The following is a 13,173-nucleotide window of genomic DNA, read 5'->3' on the forward strand; positions in this document are numbered from 1 at the left end:
CCCTCTCCTCCCCTCTCCTCCCCTCTCCTTCCCTCCTTTGTATTCCTCTACCCCCAGGAGCCCTTAACTGCCAATGGCTCCTCAGCAGGTGGGGTGGAGCACTGTGCTCCCCATTCCTGCTGAAATGCTGACTGTGTGGTGGGGTGGAGCACTGTGCTCCTCCATGCCTGCTGAAATACTGTGTGGTGGGGTGGAACACCGTGCTCCCCCATTCCTGCTGTACTACTGTGTGGTGGGGTGGAGCACTGTGCTCCTCCATGCCTGCTGTACTACTGTGTGGTGGGGTAGAGCACCGTGCTCCCCATGCCTGTTGAAATGCTGACTGTGTGGTAGGGTGGAGCACCATGCTCCTCATGCCTGCTGTGCTGCTGTGTGGCAGGGTGGAGCACCGTGCTCCCCATTCCTGCTGTATTGCTGACTGTGTGGCAGGGTGGAGCACCGTGCTCCCCATTCCTGCTGTATTGCTGACTGTGTGGCAGGGTGGAGCACTGTGCTCCCCATTCCTGCTGTAATGCTGACTGTGCAGCTGATCACACACACAGCTGCTATGTGTTCATGAGGGAAACATCCACACCGTGTCCAGAGGAGAGTATTTCACAACACTCCCTCAACTTCCTTCTGCCCCCTTGTTTTTCTTGGTTGGTTTATTGTCACCTAATCTGGCATCAAACTTAAGGGTCCTCCCACCTCTGCCTTCCAAGTGCTATACTGACAGGCATGGACCACCACACCCAGCAGACATTTTTACCCTCTGTCATGGGCCTTGAACCCAGGTCCTTACACATGTTAGGCGACTGCACTACTACTGACCTATGACCCATTTGACAACTCTTATAGATCATAAAAGTAACTTCTGGTTTAAATAAGAATATGAGAGAACAAACAGGAGTCCTATAAAAACTTTGGTTTTCCCAATCCCCAAAGCTGATACCCTCCCTGGGGCAGCTGTGGTCAGTGATCCGTGCTATTCCTTTAAAGTGTGACTGTCACGGCTTATTCAAGAGAGAATAGTCTGCCCAGGAGAGCAAGTTACAAATGAGAACATGCTGGATTAACCAGGAAGTGGGCAGAGGCGGTGGCAAGTTCCCAGGAGATATTTCGATCATCTCAGAGGCATGGGATGAATTGCCTCTGTCCCTGCAGGGAGATTTATCATCCACCCACCAGCCGCCCCTCCATCTCTCCATCCTTGCTGCAGCGGCCTCCACTAGATGGTGTGCAGACTGCAAGGAGGAATAAGGCCCACTCTCTTGCGTTATTTACTCAGAGCAAATCTAAGAGGGACAAGAGAAGCTGGCCAAGGTACCTCTTGCCACCATGACCATGTCACAGACGGATCCTGAGACAAATGTGACTTTCTTAAGGTCACAGAGCAAGAGGATGTCTGGGCCAGGGTGAAAGGCAGGTTCAGGGACACAACCCTTACATAAGGTGGACACCAGTACATGAAAGAATTGGCTGGCAAGTCATAGCCTTGGGGGGGATCAGCCTGGCTGTCTCAGAGCAGTGGAGGGTGGGTCTTCCATCAGAGCTACCTCTCTCTTGGCAGAGGGACCCTCAGCCAAGAACCACAGCTAGCCATGGCAGACTTGCAGCTGGAGAGTTGGTGGGATAAATCCCCAGCCACCTGCCGGCTCCAGCCAGAGCTTCCTGTTGGCTAACCCTGCTGTGAAAAGGGAAGAGAAGAGTGCCTAGGGTGTGAGTTAACTTCCTCCAGCCTTGGAACAGGACGAGAGGTGGAGGCCTGAAGTGGACACTTGAGGGTTCTTTGGGAAGTCGCCTGGATGGCGTTTTGCTGGGGCAAACATGTGAAGGAACATTTCCTTAAGAAGTGGACACAGGTGGAAGACTAAGGGGGACTTGTGAGGGACCGTTTTGCTGAAGCAAACACAGGAGAGAGGATGTTCTGCTAAAGCAAGCAGGTGAGAAGACACGTGAAAGATTCTTTGCTAACAACACGCATGTATTGGTTCACCTTACACTGCGTAGTTGAGCAGCATTTGTTGGGATGCCAAAGAGAGAAATGCACCTAAAAGCTTCCGGTGGTGTGCTGCACTTTTTGTGGCTGCTTCCTCGGACTCAGGCTGATTGGATGCACGTGCTGAGGCAAGGCATGTGGAGGACACATGATGTTGGAGGGTATAAATAGGACTCCACGGAGTGACAGGACAGAGCTTGGCTTGCTGGGACAGCTAGCTGTGCAGTGCTTACGGATCTCTCGTCTTTGCTGATCTTTGCTTCCCTGAGAGAGGCACAGCTGAGAACTTCTCCTGGTGTCCCTCCGGGTCCCTTCTGATGACTCAAGCTGAAGCTGAGGCTTGGCTGTCCCTACTAGGCCATGTCACCATTTTTGCTAACCTGACTCTACTCAACTGGACTGCTGGTGTATTCGTGAGGTGTTTGTGAGTGGATCGAGCTGCTGCTGCCTGCTAACCTGTGAACTAAATGCTGATTTCCAGACAACACAGATGGGAGTTGCTCCAAAGAACGTTTCTAAGCAGGTCCACTCCCCCCCACCCTCCCTGTACCCTTTCTTTCTTTCTTTCTTTTTTTCTTTCTTTCTTTCTTTCTTTTTTGAATAATAAGTGTCCCTTTATTTGCTGATTATAATAGCAACAAAAAGTGTTTCCTTGAGTTGATGTCAGAGGTGGCTTCTTCCCAAATGTTAAGTAAAGCAGTGTACAACATCAGTATTAAAATGTTAAATTTCACATTGTCTATACCACTTTGATCTTCTGAACAATATAATTGAGCAAAATAAGGTAAAAGATTAGATTTATTTTATCTTTAGGAATGTAAAGGTCTAATTATTCAAACAGTTTTATCATAAAACTAAACTCTGAAGGCGTGTACAGAGTTGGCTTTTTAACGTGTTTTCTCTTTAAGCCAGTAGGCTAACAAGGATTAGAAAAGACAAGACTGTCCAGTGTCTGACAAAGTAGAAAGGGTAAAATATAAATAAGGCTTTAATTTGGCAAAATATAATACAACGCCTTCTGTTAACGTCTAACGAATAATTTCCCAATTACTTCACTCCCTGGATTACTTCTCCTTTGTGAGTTGCTGATTTACTTCCTGAAGCAACTGCTGTAACTGTGTCACAGTCTGATTGAGAGACTTTCAGACATCGTCTCTTTCTCAGGAGACTCCATTTCTGGGGAAATATCACTATTCTCAATAGCAACAGTGTCTCCGGCAGCTTTTAATGAAAATTTTGAGTGGATAAAGTTCAGTGACTGTTGAGCCTTATGCAAATGATTAGCTACCTTCTTTCTCTCTGTTTGTTCATTTCAAAGTTTTGAATGTGTTTCACTTAACTGTGTCTTGAGCTCTCTGACTCCCATCATGTAAGTCGATCGCTCTTTCTCGGCCTTCTCTAGCTCCAATTCCAAGCGCTCTCTTTCTCTTCTCAGATTCTCCATATCTCTGTTTTCTTGTCTTAGTCTTAGCTCTAGCTCTTGCTCTGAGGCTGTGGAGGAGGACTGCATCTGCTTAATAGTCCTTCGAGATTCTTCAGCTTTAACTTTCCATTTACTTTTCTTCTTGCTCCACACTTCGCTGAAGCTTTTGCAAAATCCCTTCTGCCTCTGCAAGGACCGATTTGTACTTTTCACATTCCAGCTGTAAGCAGCATGTGCATTTCATTCGCTTCTTTCAATCTGTGCTCCAAAACCTTGACCACCTCTGCATCTGAAGTTCCAGCTATGCATGCTTTTGCCTTCTTTTCAAAGCCATGCAACCATTCACCATAATTCAAATTAGAAGGAACAGACACTGTTGGAAATAACCTCTTGAGAAGGTCTTTGGACTCTAACTCAATAGCTTCCTCTTTTTTTTTTTTTTTTTTTTTTTGAGAGACAGTCACACTGCTGATCTCTCTCTCTTTTTTAAGGATTTATTTATTTATTTTATGCATCTATATGAGCACACCGTAACTGTACAGATGGTTGTGAGCCTTCATGTGGTTGTTGGGAATTGAATTTTATGACCTCTGCTCACTCCAGTCAACCCCACTCTGGCCCAAAGATCTCTTTATTATCATAAGGAAGGATGCTGTAGCTGACTTCAGATGCACCAGAAGAGGGTGTCAGAACTCATTACAGGTGGTTGTGAGCCACCATGTGGTTGCTGGGATTTGAACTCAGGACCTTTGGAAGAGCAGTCAGTTCTCTTACCCACTGAGCCATCTTGCCAGCCCCAATAGCTTCCTCTTGTTGCCGTCTTTCCTTGGAAGTCTTGTTCACTCTGTCCTGCAGCATTTTTTCAGTTGATGCCAGTGTTTCCATTGCTTCCCAGTTTTTCTCCCGAAGGTCATTGTTTTTCTTCCTCTGACGTTCAACAGCATTCTTCAAAGACTCTAACTCATTGCAGAGATCAGTTATCTGTCTTTTGCTGAAATTACTGTTTGTAACTCTTCCTGAGAGGGAAAAGATGTCTGCTGGTGGTTCTGATGATTGAGCTGGGACTTAAATAATTTATTCTCATCTTGTACCTCCTTTAACAGTTCTGATTTCTTACAAAGATCACTCTCCATGTCCTTTAATTTAGCTTCTATTGTCTCAATTTCATTGTCCTTTCCTTTCAACACACTTTCAAGTTCTTCAAATTGTGGTGTTGAGCACACCTGTGTGCACGTCCCGCTCTCGGTCAGGTCTCTGTCCCTGTCTTCTAAAGCAGCCTTCATGCTCTTTACCTGCTCTTCCTTGCCTCTTAATAAGTTCTGCAGCTCCTGGACTTGAGAAATGACAGACAGCTGGTGAGCCTTTTCAAGCTGGGCATTTCCTATTTCTTCTTTTAGAACCTCTATTTCCTATTTCAAAGCCTCAACAGTTTTCTCCTTATTAGCAACTTTGAGAAGTCCAACTTCTAGAAGCTCTTCCGCAGACTTGATCTGTCCATCTTTCTCATGGATCACTCTCTTAAGATCTTCAACTAGAGACACAAAAGAAACCTGATCGCTCTGCTTGGCCTTCGACTCTAGAACGTCTCTCGTCAGGGTGGAGTTCTCTGTTCTTATGGCATTCAGCTCCTCCTCTCTGGTGGCCACCTGAATGAGTCCAGTTTCCAGTAATTCTTCGACAGTCCTTAACTTCTCACCTTTCCCCCACCCCCACCCCGAATGCATTTTTCCATTTGCTCCACCACATCTTCAGTAGGCTGCTGAGAAACAGCCGCCTGCAGCTTCTGAACTTCCAACTCTAACACCTTATTCTGCTCACTCAGAATCTTAAATCCTTCCATTTGGCTGGCAACCTCGCGCTGCAGCTGCTCCTCAAGCAGTCTTCTTTTATCATCCTTAACGCGACTGCTCTTCTGCATCTTCTCCGCCTCGTGTGTGGCAGCAACCTGCTCATTAGCCAGGGCCTGCAATTTCTGCACTTCAGCTTTTAATAGGAAATTCACATTCTGTACAACCGTAAGCTCCTCCTCCTTGCTTGCTAAGTGATCCTGTCCACTTGCCAATGAATCTTCAGTCTGCTTTAGCTGTTTGTCCTTTTCTGCCATCACTTCACTGTAATTCTTCTGCTAGAACTGAAGCGGAGGTCTGAGCAGCTATCTGGGAATGGAACTGTTGGATCTGAGCTTTCAAAGCCTCATTTTGTTCCAAAATATCCTGCCCTTGGGTTTGCAGAGACTCTTCTTGGCTCGCCCTCTTCTGCTCTGACTCCATTAACTGCATTAGTCTTTGCTCCAGCTGCTGTTTGGAGACCAACGTGTCTGTGAGCTTACTATGAAGACTCTGGACTTCATTCTCTTTGGCCACAAATTTACTTTGTAAGTCTTGCTGTGCGGCCTCATGCTTGGCCGTCCTCTTCCTGATGTGGCTCTGAACTTCTTCCCACCGCCTCTCAGCTTCTTGCAGCTGAACCTTCAGCTGGGTAGCAGCTTGTTCCGCCTTCTTCTTCTGGACTTCCTCTGGCCGCAGCTTTCCTGTCTTCTCCCTCAGCTCGCTCACCAGCCTCCCACAATCTTGGCGTAGTTTATTGAGCCCTGCAGACTGCTTGCTTTCCAGCTGGTTGGTAGTGTTACTGACGGCATCTCTCAGGATACCATTTTCCTGCTTCACATGAGCTATCTCTGCTTCTATTTGTTCCCGAACACTTGCTGAAACTTCATCTGCATCTGCTGAGTCTCTTCGTAACTGACACGCGTTTTGTTTTGAAATAGATTGTGTTCCTTTTCTAGTGTTCCAATCCGGTCTTTCATCCCTGCTGTAACAACTCTGCTTCTTTCTTTCTCTGTCGTCATTTCCTGAGTCAGCTGCTTACAATGCTCCTTTATGGCATCGGCATCTCCCTTCCCAACTGTGAGCATCCTCTCCTTCTCCTGCAGCTGATGCAGAAGACTGGCATCGGCATCTCCCTTCATGGCTGTGAGCATCCTCTCCTTCTCCTGCAGCTGATGCAGAAGGCCACTCAGTTCTCCTTTATTCGACTTCTTTAAAGCATCTCTTATTACGCCAGACTTTTCCTTCAGCAGGTCTACAACACAAAGAGCCTCATCTTCAGAAAACATCATCGTCTTCAAGGACAGAAGGAAATCTTTAAATCTCACTTCAGCACTTTCTTGGTCAGTTTCAATCTTCAGCTTTTCTTGTTCCAGATTTCTGGATTCCTTCTACGGGATCAGGTTTAATCACATCAATAGTTTCTCTCTTATCCGTCACGAGATTTGAGTTAGCATTATCCATCAAAGGATATATATATAAGGAATAAGGGGCTCATCCACCAAGACTGCAACATTTTCTGTCTTTTGCTTCTTTGACAAGCTCTTCTTTCCTAGTCCATTTTCTTGTTTAGTGTCTTGCTTTTTTTCAAGGTGCCGTCAGCATTTCCACCTTTTTCATCTTGCTCGTCGCATCCATTTTTAGACTTCTTCTGCCCTGCTTTCTTCTTCAAGTCAGCTGCTTCGGGGGAGGGGGGGCGGCTGTTTTGTAACTAGGATAGGTTCTACTTTTTTGTCTGGGATCCTTGATGCATCACTTTCTTTGATGATCTGCTCTTCAAGTGAAGGTTTTTGTTTCTTCTCCTTCTTCTCTCTTTCCCTAACACTACTAGAAGTTTCTGCCACATTCAATGGAGCAGGTACAAACTGTTCATCCTCCACAGGTGGAGCACCAGATAAAGTCCCGAGGTACATGCTCAGAATCAGATTCATGAAGGCATTCTGCACTTTCTTCTTCTTCTTCTTCTTCTTCTTCTTCTTCTTCTTCTTCTTCTTCTTCTTCTTCTTCTTCTTCTTCTTCTTCTTCTTCTTCTCTGCCTTCTTTTTATCTGTTTTTGTAGATATCAACTTTGTTCTCTTTCTTATTTTGCAAGAACTTCATCATATAATGTTTCTTTCATGAAAAGCCAGAAGAAAAGGAAAACGACGGTAATAACTACTGAAGGGATAAGGACAACGAAATACGTTGATTCATACAGCTCCATGGTCTTCTCTTCAAGAGAACCTGTGCAGACTCTGGGTGTGGAGCTGTAAATTTCTCAAAACACTCCAAAACTTTGAACTTGCTCGGCCGCAGCTTTTGAACCTATGCCTATTCACATAGCCGCTAAGGAACCCATGACCAGCAGTGGCCCGGCTATTAGAATCTCGGTTTCCGCCGCCTCCCAGAAGGACCCGAAGACACACTTAAAACAGCGCACTTTTTAACCTAAACCTACAGGCAGCCGGACAAAGAAGAGGACAAAGCCCCGGTCTCGGATAGCCGAACTCTGCTTCCTTACGCGAACCGCAGTCAGATCCGGGACACCCCAAATTCCATTGTTGGGCACCGAGGCGGACATACCCCTGGGAGAAAGGGAGAACGTCGCAGGATTTTCCTTAACTCCCAGAACCCGGTGGTGGGAGGGGCCGGGCTCCGGGACGAGCGAGTGGAGAGCCGCTCCGGCTTGGCGCATGCGTAGCCCAGCCCGGGCCCAGGGCGCCGGAGGCGAGGCGCTCCCCCTGGTCACCCTCAGCAGAGCCTTAATCCGCCAGCCCGCCCCGGGGCCTGCGAGCCCAGCTAAAAACAGGTTTCCTCGGTCACCCGCGGCAGGGGCGGCCCGACCTCGCCATCAGAGGAGATGGCCCGGGAGCTCCGGCCACTCTTGGAGCTGGGGTCGGACCTCCCCCCCCCCCCCGTACCCTTTCTCTCTGGTGGGCACAAGGGAGGATAAAATGTTTAAGAACCATCATTAAAAATAAGGATTGAAAAAATTAAAATTACAGAGGGTAAACAAAAGAGTCACTGCATGACCATTGGTCCTTTACTGTCAACTGGTGCCTGTTCTCCTTTGTGCTCTTAACTCAGCCAGATTTCTAGCCATAGACCTCTACTACAATGTGACAGTTTCCTCCACCGTGTGTCTCAGAGGTCCCTTATCCATTTAGCCTGCAGATGGAACCTAATGTCTTCATCCCTGATTACCACCTTTATATGACTACATAGGGCAAATCTGTCACACAGGAGAGACTTGGGCAAAAAAAAAAAAAAAAAAGGAAACAGGATTTCCCTCCCAGAATGTGCTGCTGCTGTGTGGCCTTTGGCTGGACCCTGCTCACTCACTGCTTCTCTGGCTCAGGTGTGTTTGGGAGGCATTGGCCTCTGTCCAGCTGAGCTGCTGGGGCCTAGCCACATGGCAGGCAGCAAAGCCAAGACTGGCTCAGTGCCACAGACCCGGCTTTAGAAATCAAGCGCTGGGTGGTCAGAGGGAGAGGCCGCATGTTCTCAGCCAGCTTGGAGCAGAGATGGCAGCCTACCCAGGCCCGCACTGGACTTAGAACCCAGGTCCTTAGTCTTACAAGGACCCTGGGCAGCACCCTCGCCGGAAGAAGGCAGTATGTTGTCACACTGTATGTGGGAGGCTAAGAACTGAAGCCTCAGATGGGCCAGCCGCTGTCTTCTAAGACACCTGGTCCAGGGAAACTCTTCACTCCCGAGGCAGAACCCTTTGCCAGCCTGAGATCTCTGCAGAACACCACTATCTAAAACCGTGTTTCAGGCTGGACGGTGGTGATGCCCACCTTTAATCCCTGCACTCAGGAGGCAGAGGCAGGTGGATATCTTTGATTTCAAGGTCAGCCTGGTCTACAGAGTGAGTTCCAGGTCAGCCAAATTCAGAGAAACCCTGTCTTGAAACCAAACCAAACCAATAATAACAATGGTTTCACCTGGTATAGTGGTGCACTCTGGAAGAAGTAGGAGAAGCAGGAGTTCAAGGCCAGTCTGGACTACTTACCACATTCAAGAGAGCCTGGGAAATAGGAATCCCTGTGTCAAAGAAGGCCAGTCATGTAGCTCAGTTGGTAGAGCGCTTGCCTGCCATGCATGAAGTCCTGACTTCAGTCCCTAGAGCCACATAGACTGGGCATGGCAGAGCACACCTGTCACCTCTGCACTTTGGAGGTAAAGAAAGCAAGGTCAGAAGTTCAAGGTCATCCTCAGGAACTTTGAAAATTTAAGGCTAGTCTAGGCTACATGTGACCCTGTCTCAGAAACAAACAGAAAAAAATAATAAATGTTTTAAATTGGTTGAAAGGGAAGTGCACCCTGACATGGTGGTATATCACTCCTCTGATCCCAACATGCAGGAGGATGAGGCAGGAGGATTGTGAGTTTGAGGTCTGTGTGGGCTATATAGGAAGAAGGAAAGGAGGAGGAGGAAGAAGAGAAGATGGAGGAGGAGAAGGAGGAGAGAATTTCACTAGCTCAGCCCTCCCCCTCCCCCAGCATTATTCCTGGAGGCCTCTCTTTGGGAACTTAGAGTTCGCTGGAAATGGTCTGGAAACCGTAGTCTGTTAGTTCCCAAAGTGTCCCTGCAGCTCCTACATGCTCTGAGTTTTACGGCTGGCTGCTTCTTCTGGTGTTGGGGATTGAAGCTGGAATCTAGTGCATGCTAAGCACAAGCTCTACCACAGAGCTGCATGCAGCCCCTTACAAATATATAGATAAGCTCAATGTGATCTTAAATGTTCATGTGCCCATCACTCAGATTCAACTATTAACAACGGAATCTGGTTTCATCGGAATCCTGACCCACTCTGCTTCTTCCCGTATCAATCAATACAAATCTAGAACATCGTGGCGTTTCCTCTGTGAACAGTTTGTATCACCAAAAGACAGGCGCTTGTGCACACTCTCGAACACACACACACACACACACACACACACACACACACACACACACACACACGTACACTCGAGCATTCACACAAAGACCAGAAGAGGGCATCAGAATCCCTGGAAATGAAATTACAGGTGCCTACGAGCTGTCCAGTGTGGGTGCTAGGAACAGAACTAGGCGCTCTGTGCTGGAGATGACATTGTTCAGAGAAGAGTAGGTGGCCCCTATGTGATTCCCATGCAGAATGGGACATCTAGGTTTGGACCCTAGTTTCCTGGAGTGCCACGTCTGTCACAGCACTGGTTGGCACAGATGTCCTGTGGGTGTTTCGAGCTAGGTAGCTCTTTGTTTTGGGTTGCACCATTTTATACTTTGTAGGATATCCCTACAGAACCCCTAGACCTCTGGATATGAGCAACAACTTCACCAACCATGGCAATCAAAATTGTTTTTAGACATTGCCAAAAACTCTTCTGGACTGGACACAAAAGGACCCCTGGTCTCTCAGCTCTGGCTTAGGCCTCTAGAGGGAGATAATTTCTCTGTAGAGATAAGTGGATATGTACCCTGCCTTTAAAAAGTTTTGCTCTACTTCCAGAATTTTTAAAGATACCTTTCCATTTGTGCAACCCTTTTTATTTCCATGCACCTATAAAACATTTGTTATAGAGCCAGACATGGTGGTGCATACCTTTAATCCCAGCACCAGAAAGGCAGGGGCAGATTAGGTACCTCTGTGCCTTAGAGGCCAGAATGATCTACAAGTGGGTTCTAAGACAGCTATGGCCGTTACACAGAGAAATAGTGTCTTGAAAGAAAAACAAGTTTTCTTTCAAAAGAACCAAATAAATATTATAGATAAACGCAAAAAAAATCATACACCAAAATTAAAGACCTCAAATCTATGTAATTCAATGAACTTCTATTCAACTTATTTGCATGTTTTTAAATAAAAGTTATAAAAATTGTAATAAAAAGAACCAACCAATAAACGTCAATAGCCTTCTTGTCCCTGCTTAATAAATGCAAATATATGGTAATTGTGGCACAGACAAGTGTACACCGTACCCTTGATGGATGCAAGCTCACACTTGCAAGTCAAGGGGGATCCACAAGAATTCTCCTTTGCCTGTGTCACTGCCAAGCCCCATCTGTAGTCTGTCTCATCTCAAGGCACCACTTTCCTGGAACCAAAGTCCCCTCTAAATCACACTGCACCTGCCTAGAGGACTGGGTTCAAGCCATCTTTCCATGGTACTGCGTGGGCGTCAAGGATATGGGGCTGCCTGTGTCTAGCCAGCTGTGCGAGCATGGATGTCAGGCCTCTGAGAAGCTTTCCCTCTGTAAAAGGCTGCCAAGACTCCTGTCACAAAACTGTTGCCAGGATTAAATGAGGAACGTTTGTGGAAAAGCCGAGCCCTGAAAGCAGCCTTCCCAAACCCATTGTCAGCACCCGTGGTCCTAAAGGAGCAAATGGGAGACATCAGCCCTTTCTCCAGCCTTCCCCTGCTCCCACCAGCCTCCCGTGCCCAGGCTTGGTCTCTAAGAGAATCTTCTCCCTCTCTGGCCTCCATTGCCTGTTCACATTCTCTTCCACAATCCACCTCTCCCAGAAAACTATCCTCTGATAAAGGCAATAAGACCAAATCCAGGCTGTCCCCCTCCACTAGGGGTTCTACTGTGACACCGGAACCACCCCCAAAATTAAGGCCAGTGTTGGTTACATCTCTAGAAGGATAATGTTAGTAGTGATGGCCATTTATAATATTTAATAATAAAAATGACAGCTGGGCCGGGGGCATGGCTTAGTTGATAAAACAGTTAGCAGAAGCCCCGGAGTTCATCTGAAGCACTGCATAAAGCAGGCATGGTGACACATTCCTGTAGTCCCAGACCTGGGGAGAAGAGCCAGGAAAATTAGGAGGTCAAGTCGTCCTTGGCTATTTGTGAATTGAAGGCCAATCTGGGCTATATAATAATCCCTCCCTAAAGAAAAGGGAAAAAAGCAAAGGAAATGGCTCAGCAGGCAAAAAGTGCACTTTCCATACAAGTCTGATGACCTGAGCTCCATCCCGGAACCCGCATCAAAGCCAGATGCGATGATGGTACTCAATTCTATAGCAAGATGAGAGAGAGAGAGAGAGAGAGAGAGAGACAGAGAGAGAGAGACAGAGAGAGAGAGACAGAGAGAGAGAGAGAGAGAGAGAGAAATCCCCGGAAGCTCAAGGGTCCGCTAGCCTGGGATGGAAGCAGCACAAGCAGAACTTCAAGAGACCCTGCCTCAAAAACAGGGGAAAGGCCGTGGTTCAGCAAGTAAAGACTCATGCTACTCAAGCCTTAGACTGCTGACCTGAACTAAATCCCTGGAAACCCACACAAAGGTGGAAGGAAGAAACGACATCACAAAGTTGTCCACTGAGCTCCACATGTATGTCAGTCATAGCATGTATACTCACACAACCGTCTCACACACACTAAATAATTGTTTGTTTGTTTGTTTGTTTGTTTTTCAAGACAGGGTTTCTCCGTGTAGCCCTGGCTGACCTGGATCTCACTCTGTAGACCAGCTTGGCCTGAAATTTACAGAGATCCCCCTGCCTCTGCCTCCCGAGTGCTGGTGTTAAAGGTGTGTGCCACCACTACTTGGCTAATATTTTTTAATAACCATTTTCATTTTTTATTAGGTATTTTCTTTATTTACATTTCAAATGATATCTCCTTTCCGACCGTTTTCATTTTTAAGTGTGGAAATTGAGAACTGACTTCTGAAAGTTGTCCTCTGACTTCCACACGGAGGCTGGGGCATGAGTATGTGCCTCCACTCACACAGAGTAATAATCAATGAAATGTTAAAAATCATTTATATGTCTGTGTGGTGGTACACACCTTTAATCTCAGCACTGAGGAGGCAGAGGCCAGGGGATCTCTGAGTTCGAGGTCAGTCTGGTCTACAGAACAAGTTTCAGGACAGCCAGGGCTACACAGAGAGATCCTGTCACACAAAAAAAGAAAAAAAAAAATGATGGGAGGGGAAAGGAGGAGGGGAGAAAGAGGGAGGGGGCAGAGG

General features: G+C 47.0%; 1 pseudogene; it reads right to left on the reverse strand.

Moving 5' to 3' along the window:
• Positions 1-4,647: 4,647 nt before the first annotated feature.
• LOC116078749 lies at positions 4,648-7,901 on the reverse strand (annotated as a pseudogene).
• Positions 7,902-13,173: the final 5,272 nt, after the last annotated feature.

This window comes from Mastomys coucha, unplaced genomic scaffold (genome assembly GCF_008632895.1).
Source record: "Mastomys coucha isolate ucsf_1 unplaced genomic scaffold, UCSF_Mcou_1 pScaffold5, whole genome shotgun sequence".
Classification (NCBI taxonomy): domain Eukaryota; kingdom Metazoa; phylum Chordata; class Mammalia; order Rodentia; family Muridae; genus Mastomys; species Mastomys coucha.